Raw genomic sequence first — 7752 nt, 5'->3', positions numbered from 1 at the left:
AAAAGGCCCAAATTTTTTAATAAAAATGTAAAGCCTCTGCATTTTGTGGTCGTGGATTGCAAAGAGGTCAAAGGGTTGTCCGTCCTTGTTTTTTGAAGTCTCATGTCAGCTGTAAAGATATACCAATGGTCCGCAAACCATGGGATTCTATAAAAAGAGAGTCTTAGAAGAGTCTAAGAGAGGAGTAGTAATAGTAAGAAGGATTTTGGGCAAGAAATTATAAGTGTTCTTGAGCCTTAGCATAGGTAGAGGCTCTGCAGCTGAGTGCACAGAAGCCTAGGGTGGAAGTCCAGAGCTAAGTGCACTAACCCCTGTAGTTGTGTGCACAAGGTGGATCGAGTCTATACTGAACTTGAGATATCAATAAAGTGAAGTATTTTTCATATCATTGTGTATTTTGTCTCTGTTTAATGCATCTTATTATATTATGATACAATCTGGGTTTATATGATAATGCTTATTTAATGCACGAATGTATTCGAATATATCTGTTAAATGAACATATACTTATGCAAAAATACTAGAGTGAGGATCTTATCAAGTATGTAGGGAAGATATTCAATCACATACACCTTGATCAAATTAAAATATTCACCCAGAAACAACCACTCTTCCATGACTAGCACCCAATTGTACGTGGAGCTACATTTCCTTCGACATTCTTTTGGGATTCCTCCCTATTATAACTATGAATGAAATGGGCATGAATTTGTTTATGAAATTAAACATGGATGATCTTGCTTCTCCTTTTTCAAACCATGGAAGCTAGTCAATGAACATAGTGGGATTTCCATATTGGAACTTTTCTATCCTTATGCGTGTCAAAGAGAAGCTCTAATAGAAAATGAACATGTATATTAAGTATGAAGGGGTAGAGTAACTACCTATCAACCTTAAGCTAGGATCTAACATATACTTATGCAAAAATACTAGAGTGAGGATATTATCAAGTATGTAGGGAACATATTCAATCACATACACCTTGATCGAATTAAAATATTCACCCAAAAAAAAACACTCTTCCTATGAATAGCGCCCAATTGTACGTGGAGCTAGATTTCCTTCGGCATCCTTCTGGGATTCCTCCCTATTATAGCTACAAATGAAATAGGCATGAATTTGTTTATGAAATTAAAATGGATGATCTTGCTTCTCCTTTTTCAAACCATGGAAGCTAGTCAATGACAATAGTGGGATTTCCATATTGGAACTTTTCTATCCCTATGTGAGACAAAGAGAAGCTCTAGTAGAAAATGAACATGTATATTAAGTATGAAGGGGTAGAGTAACAACCTATCAACCTTAAATTTAGCCAGGATCTAACATATACCTATGCAAAAATACTAGTGTGAGGATCTTATCAAGTATGTATGGAACATATTCAATCACATACATCTTGATCAAATTAAAATATTCACCCAAAAACAACCACTCTTCCTATGACTAGTGCCCAAATGTACGTGGAGTTAGATTTCCTTTGGCATCCTTTTGGGATTCCTCCCTATTATAACTATGAATGAAATGGGCATGAATTTGTTTATGAAATTAAACATGGATGATCTTGCTTTTCCTTTTTCAAATCATGGAAGCTAGTCAATGATCATAGTGGGATTTCCATATTGGAACTTTTCTATCCTTATGTAAGACAAAGAGAAGCTCTCATAGAAAATGAACATGTATATTAAGTATGAAGGGGTAGAGTAAAAACCTATCAACCTTAAATTTATCCAGGTAATGCATTATGTGTATGGAAATGGCCTTGACATACCTAAAATGTGGGTTTGGGTAATCATGAAAAAGATCAAGATGGAAAACATGCTTTAATCTACTATGGAACCATCATCACTTCCTAGAGTAAGGGTAAACAAGGGTATGGAGTTTTGGCCCCACTTAGAAAAGTTGTTGGTCTTGAGAAGGGTAGGTGGGAATTGACTAATACCTTGGTTGTAAAAAAATATTTGTAACATGGTCTTTTTTGCTCATTATTTAGGCTCAAATACTTGTTCCTTTATACTTTTGGGAAGAACAATATAGTTTTTAGAAAGGGTTTCTAGCATGGTAGAGATGGATTGCATTTTTTTAGTTTTTCAATCTATAAACATGATAGACCATGTGAAAGGATTATATCGTTGGGTACAATATCTACATACTTAATTAAATCATAAGTACCTAGGATGGCATGCTACATAAACTCAGATTCCTAGTAAGGGATCCTTCCTTGTCTTTGTACAAATCAACCATATATGATCCTACTTAATTATTGAGAGGTGGAGGAACTGAATTCATGAGTTGTAAACTTGGTGGATTCATCTATGAAGGACAGTGGATTAAAGGAAGATGCATTACTTATGTTTCAATGATGACTAGTATATTAGGAGAAGGATGCTGAAGAGGAAGTTTAGTACCCTTTGGAATGACAGACTATGAAATACTAAAAGTAAAGTGAAACATGAATGTTGGGTTGTGGATACAACTTACCTAGTTAATGTCAACACTTGATTTTAATCAAGGGGTGCAACTTCAAAGGTATTAGGCTCCAAATCCAATTTGTAATAATAGGTGGTGGCTTCAAGAGCTTCACTTTTTTAGTAGATATCTTTTCACTTAAGCTTTTCATGTGTAATGAAGAGGCAAGGGAGCTTCTCCTACATTTATTTGGTGAACCATAGCTTCATGTGGGACTTAACTATATGTGATGCTCCATAAATTGAAAATTTGTGCATATGTTGATTCCCTTTGCATTCATGGCAAGTTATATGGTATGTTTTAATTGTTACAAGGGATCTAGCCCTTGAAGGACTCATGGAATCTTGGCATACATGGAGATACCAAATTCTCTATGGTATATATTCTCCTTTTGTGCCATTGCCACCTTTATTACTTGTGAGTGATTTCCATACGAAGTTTTGTGCATTATTTGATCTAATATTTTGGTTACACCTTGATCATTTGTGAAGGTTAATATTAGTATTTTGACCATTTTGTTCATTCCCTACGATAAATTCTAAGCCATGGAACTAATTTAGTAGCATTATGATCAACTATTCACAACACTTAATTCTCTTTCCAACCCTCAAATGAATCTTACTCCTCATTAAGCTTTGCGAACTATTAATCTAAATCAATGAGGTGAATATCTGCCATTCATTAACATTTTACTTTTTATAGGCCTTATGACAGATTCTAAACTATTAACATAAATTGACAAGATGAATATCCACCATTCATGAACCTTAAGTTCTTTTCAACCTCTAATAGATCTAGCACCCATGATGAAATTTAGGTTGTAGATTTGGGAGCCACATGAAGATCACACTCAAGCTAGTATAATTTTTTTTTGTTGTTGGATAATTTAAACTTTGAAGAGTGAATGAGTTGTTGGGAACATAATTTATTTTGTTAATATTTACAAAAAATAAGAAGGATAATATATATATTAAAGTGAAATTTTGAAAAACTATTTTTTTAAATAATTTTTTAAGTATCATATTTACCAATATATATAAAATGTTAAAATTTCATTGCCACATTTCACTAAAAAGTTGGACACGTTTTCATGGATTCACATAGCACCTGCTTGTGGATATGGATACATTAAATAACTAATCCAAAAGGATCTAAAGTTATAGGTGACTTTGAATATTGTATTGAATCAATTTTGTAAGTTTCTCTTGTATTATTGGACCTATTATCATAACCATTTCATCAACATCAATATAATTGCTATCATAGTTATTATCATCATCAATGTCATCATTATCATTGGCATTGCCTTAAGTTTAATGAAAATCTATTAGTCTTTATGGTTGTCATTATTATCGTAATTGTCAATATAATCATCTTCATCATTGTTATCACCACATAAAATATTCAATATATATTTAAAAACACATATTTTATGGAAAACATATATAAAACATTTAAAATTATATGTTTATTTAAATTTTAATAAAACATTTAACACTAATCAATTCCCAATTAAAAAAATTAAAAGATTATGTAATGAACCTCTATTATGAACTCTAGAATTACCATTACCATTTCATGTTATACCCACACCTTACCATATCATTTCTTATATACATATAAATTAATAAGTTAATTAATTGAAAGTGTTAATTCATCTAATTTCATCTATTTCTATTAAGAGTTTATATAATAAAATTGTAAATTCCCAAGTTAATATATATTTTATGCTTAAATAAATATGGAAATTAAATTAAAAATTGTTCTTTTTAATAATATTTATATTTCATAATTTCAACTATTTTTTTTCTCTAGTATTTAATCTTTTGTCCATTCAGCTTGGCGGATAATGATGGTTTTGCTAGTGGCCAACAATCTTCCTAAATTATTTTATCTCCATCCGCCATCGGGGTACATGACGAGAATGAATAGTTTTCCAATGACAAAGATCAGGCTTTGCCAGAGCCCTCATCTTCATTTGGATAGAAGGGTTTTCCAGCTTCATTTGGATAAAAGGGTTTTCCATAAACAGGTTGTTTCTCTTAGTTCCAAATCCATATCCAAATCTAAACCTACCCTTCCCTTCACACAATTCGCACCCAAGCTGGCAATGTCAAATACACCTATGTTTGCACTTATTCATTGCAGTGAAGCTCCCAAAAAGCTCCAAAGTACGCGTTGAAGCTCCCGAGGATTTTGGAGCCAGTTTTACCATATTTATCAGTGTGGTTGATATAGGCCTATAAGAAGAAAAAAACTAATATGTTCTATTCTTAGATTCATATAAAACCCCTCGACTATGACCGTGAGCTTTTCGTCATATAAAACCACTCGTCTAAAAATGTAAAGTTGTTTTTTTTGGCCAGCATGAAAAAATCTAAATATATATTATACTGATGGGCAATATCACATATATACCGCATAATCCCCAGCCAGGGATTTATACGAGTATTCCTATGAGAAATATAGAGAACCAGTTTCACATATAATAAATCAGATCAATCAATACAGTAATATAAACTACCGCCAAAAACTACATATAACATATGTAAAAAAATCAGATAAAAAAAATATGCATTATGATGCCGTTGAAGCTATTCGACCTATTCCAAGTAATAGAAGTAATGCATAATACTTCCTGCTGATGCTGATGCTGATGCCGATGCCGATCCCTGTTGTATACAAAAATACTATTATCCACAATATAGGTCTAAGAATGTAAAGCTAAAACTATGAAGATTGCATACTAATATTCTTTACTAACAGAATAGAACCACAAGCGGACTTGTGACGACGTGGCCCCTTCCATCAACCCAACTCAGGTACCCATAAACCACGCATTCTCCACCCTTAGGATCCTCTCCATTCCGTACTTCCAAGCTAAGAGAAAATGCCAACTTTTCATTCCTTTCTTTGAATAGCAGATAGTCAGGTTCCACTTCCACTGAAACTCCTGGAGGAGCCTTCACTATTGCCCTATACAGATAAGGTATCTTATTGTCATCCGCCACATTGCTTACAATTCTCTTAAATCTCTTCACCTTTGCTGCTGCTGCTGCTGATGTTGTGAAATTTGCAAGGAATGACGGATAGTTGAGATCGCCAACAGCGGAATGGCCGCTGCACGAGTATTCCCTCCTCGTTACCATCCGGATTTCTTTCTTCGTATAATTGAGAGCGCAAAGGTAATTTATATAGTCATTCACGTCAGAGTCATAGACGAGACCAGGATCTGCAGCTTTATTGGGATTCACAATACCGGCGCCGAAATCCAGGGGAGTCGCTGGGACGACAGGAGGAAAGAGTTGATTTACCATAACGTGGCCGGTGTTGTCGTGTGTGTGGGCCGTCGTTATGAGAGCAGACTTTATAGCGGCGGGGCTCCAGTCGGGGTGGATGGCTTTCACCAGAGCCGCAACGCCTGCTGCATGGGGACAGGCCATAGACGTCCCGGAGGCAAGGCCATAGTCGGATTCCAATGGAAATGTTCCCATGTAAGAAGCAGCAACATTAGGCACCCAGGCGGCAAGTATGTTCACACCCGGTGCAATCACGTCGGGTTTCAAGATACCAGGAGTTAGCCTATTTGGGCCTCTCGCCGACCAATAATGTACCGTCGGTGCAGGCTTGGATCCGAGTTGCGTTATCACGAATTTAAAGTCCGCTGTGGCGTTTGATGCATCAGTACTCATAACATAATCTGCTATTAAGCGTGCTTGCTCTGAAGTCACTAACACCGTAGGCATCCAAAAGTCTTTAGGGTATTGCGAGCCAATATAGTCGATGAGTATCACACCAGCAGCTTTGGTTCTGTTTACTTCCAAGAGCGGCGTGTAGGAATCCCAGTAATCGTTCATGCACAGCAAGATTTTTCCGGCAACCTTTTGGGGATCTAAGGAGTTGGGTGCACATGTTCGAGAGCTGTTGTCGTTTCCATAGGTGATCGGAATGCCTGACATCACTCGTCTTTCGGTGAAAAGAGAAGTTCCCTCGACGATTTGTCCGTTCCCCAGCTTAACTTTGGCGATAAAAGCCCTGTCAATAGTGCCGGCTCCCACCGTGAGGATCCACGGCGCGCCGTTTTGTACAGTATAGTTATACGGTCCGGTGTTGTGTGCTGAACAGGACAAAAGCATGCCTTTTTCTGCCGCTGCAAAGGCTCCTATAGCCATCACGTTTTTGTAGAAATCCGGATGGCCCAAAGTGATGGATAGAGACAAGATGTCGACTCCATCGGATATGGCGCTCTCTATCGCTGCCAAAACGTCTGCGTCTATGATGTCGTTGAACCAAGCTACCTTATACATGGCCACGCGAGCCCGCGGTGCGACGCCCTTGACTGTGCCTTGTGCATACCCGAAAAAATCGGCATTGTCAACGAAGTTTCCAGCGGCCGTCGAGGAGACATGTGAGCCGTGGCCATCATAGTCTCGGGGCGACTCGTAATCCACACTGGTATTGAGAGAACCGTATTGCGCCAGGAATCCTTTGTTAAAATAACGGGCTCCTATCAGTTTTCTGTTGCAAAGGGAGGAGTTAAAGGCAGTGCCCGACTGGCATTGGCCTTTCCACTTGGCAGGGATGTCACTCATTCCATTATCTTTAAAGCTTTCACTCTCTGGCCAGATGCCTGTGTCCAGAACTCCGATTATAATATCCGATCTGTTGCCCAATTCTGCTCGGGGCCATATACCGGATTTGCGTTTGAGCCCCAGAAATTTGATTGAGCGGGTGGTATCCAACTTACCCTTGCTGTATGGGTGACTTGCAATGTACCCCGGCATTGTTTGCAGTGCATCCACCTCCGACTGCTTCAGCTTAGCACTAAAGCCGTGCATTACTTTATCGTAAACATACAATAACGGTCCGTCCATTTGTTTGTCCACTGCTCTTCCTTTTGTGATAGAGGAGACTGTAGACTGATACCATTGCTCGTGGTAGGAAAACGGAGTGGGCATTTTAGATTTATCCATGTGAATTATGTAAATCATCCCATCGTCCTCGGCTGCTGCTGCTACTGCTACTGCGGACACCGCTGATATAAAACATAGCATCAACTTTACGTGTACTGTTTTCATCATAACTGATACGCTTGAATCAGTCATGCCCTCGCCCAAATAGGAATTCGCCAAATTCAGAAGCAAATTCGCCAAGCAAGAAGGATCAGAAGCAAATTCAAGAATCCAGGACATTCAAGAATCAAGAATGGATGGTCCCTAAATAACACGGAAAGCACCAAGACATTCAAGAGTCATGAATGGATCCATGGAATAATTTTAGTTGGCA

The 7752-nt window shown here is 37.6% G+C and overlaps 1 pseudogene; it reads right to left on the bottom strand.

The window, feature by feature from the left end:
* Positions 1–5225: 5225 nt before the first annotated feature.
* LOC149262676 (subtilisin-like protease SBT1.7 pseudogene) lies at positions 5226–7058 on the bottom strand (annotated as a pseudogene).
* Between the last annotated feature and the right edge of the window lie 694 nt (positions 7059–7752).

The sequence above is a fragment of the Pinus tabuliformis genome, chromosome 6 (genome assembly GCF_031772625.1).
Source record: "Pinus tabuliformis cultivar Carrire ecotype Pingquan chromosome 6, CPIR1, whole genome shotgun sequence".
NCBI classification, from domain to species: domain Eukaryota; kingdom Viridiplantae; phylum Streptophyta; class Pinopsida; order Pinales; family Pinaceae; genus Pinus; species Pinus tabuliformis.
This window is presented reverse-complemented; position numbering and strand designations above follow the sequence as displayed.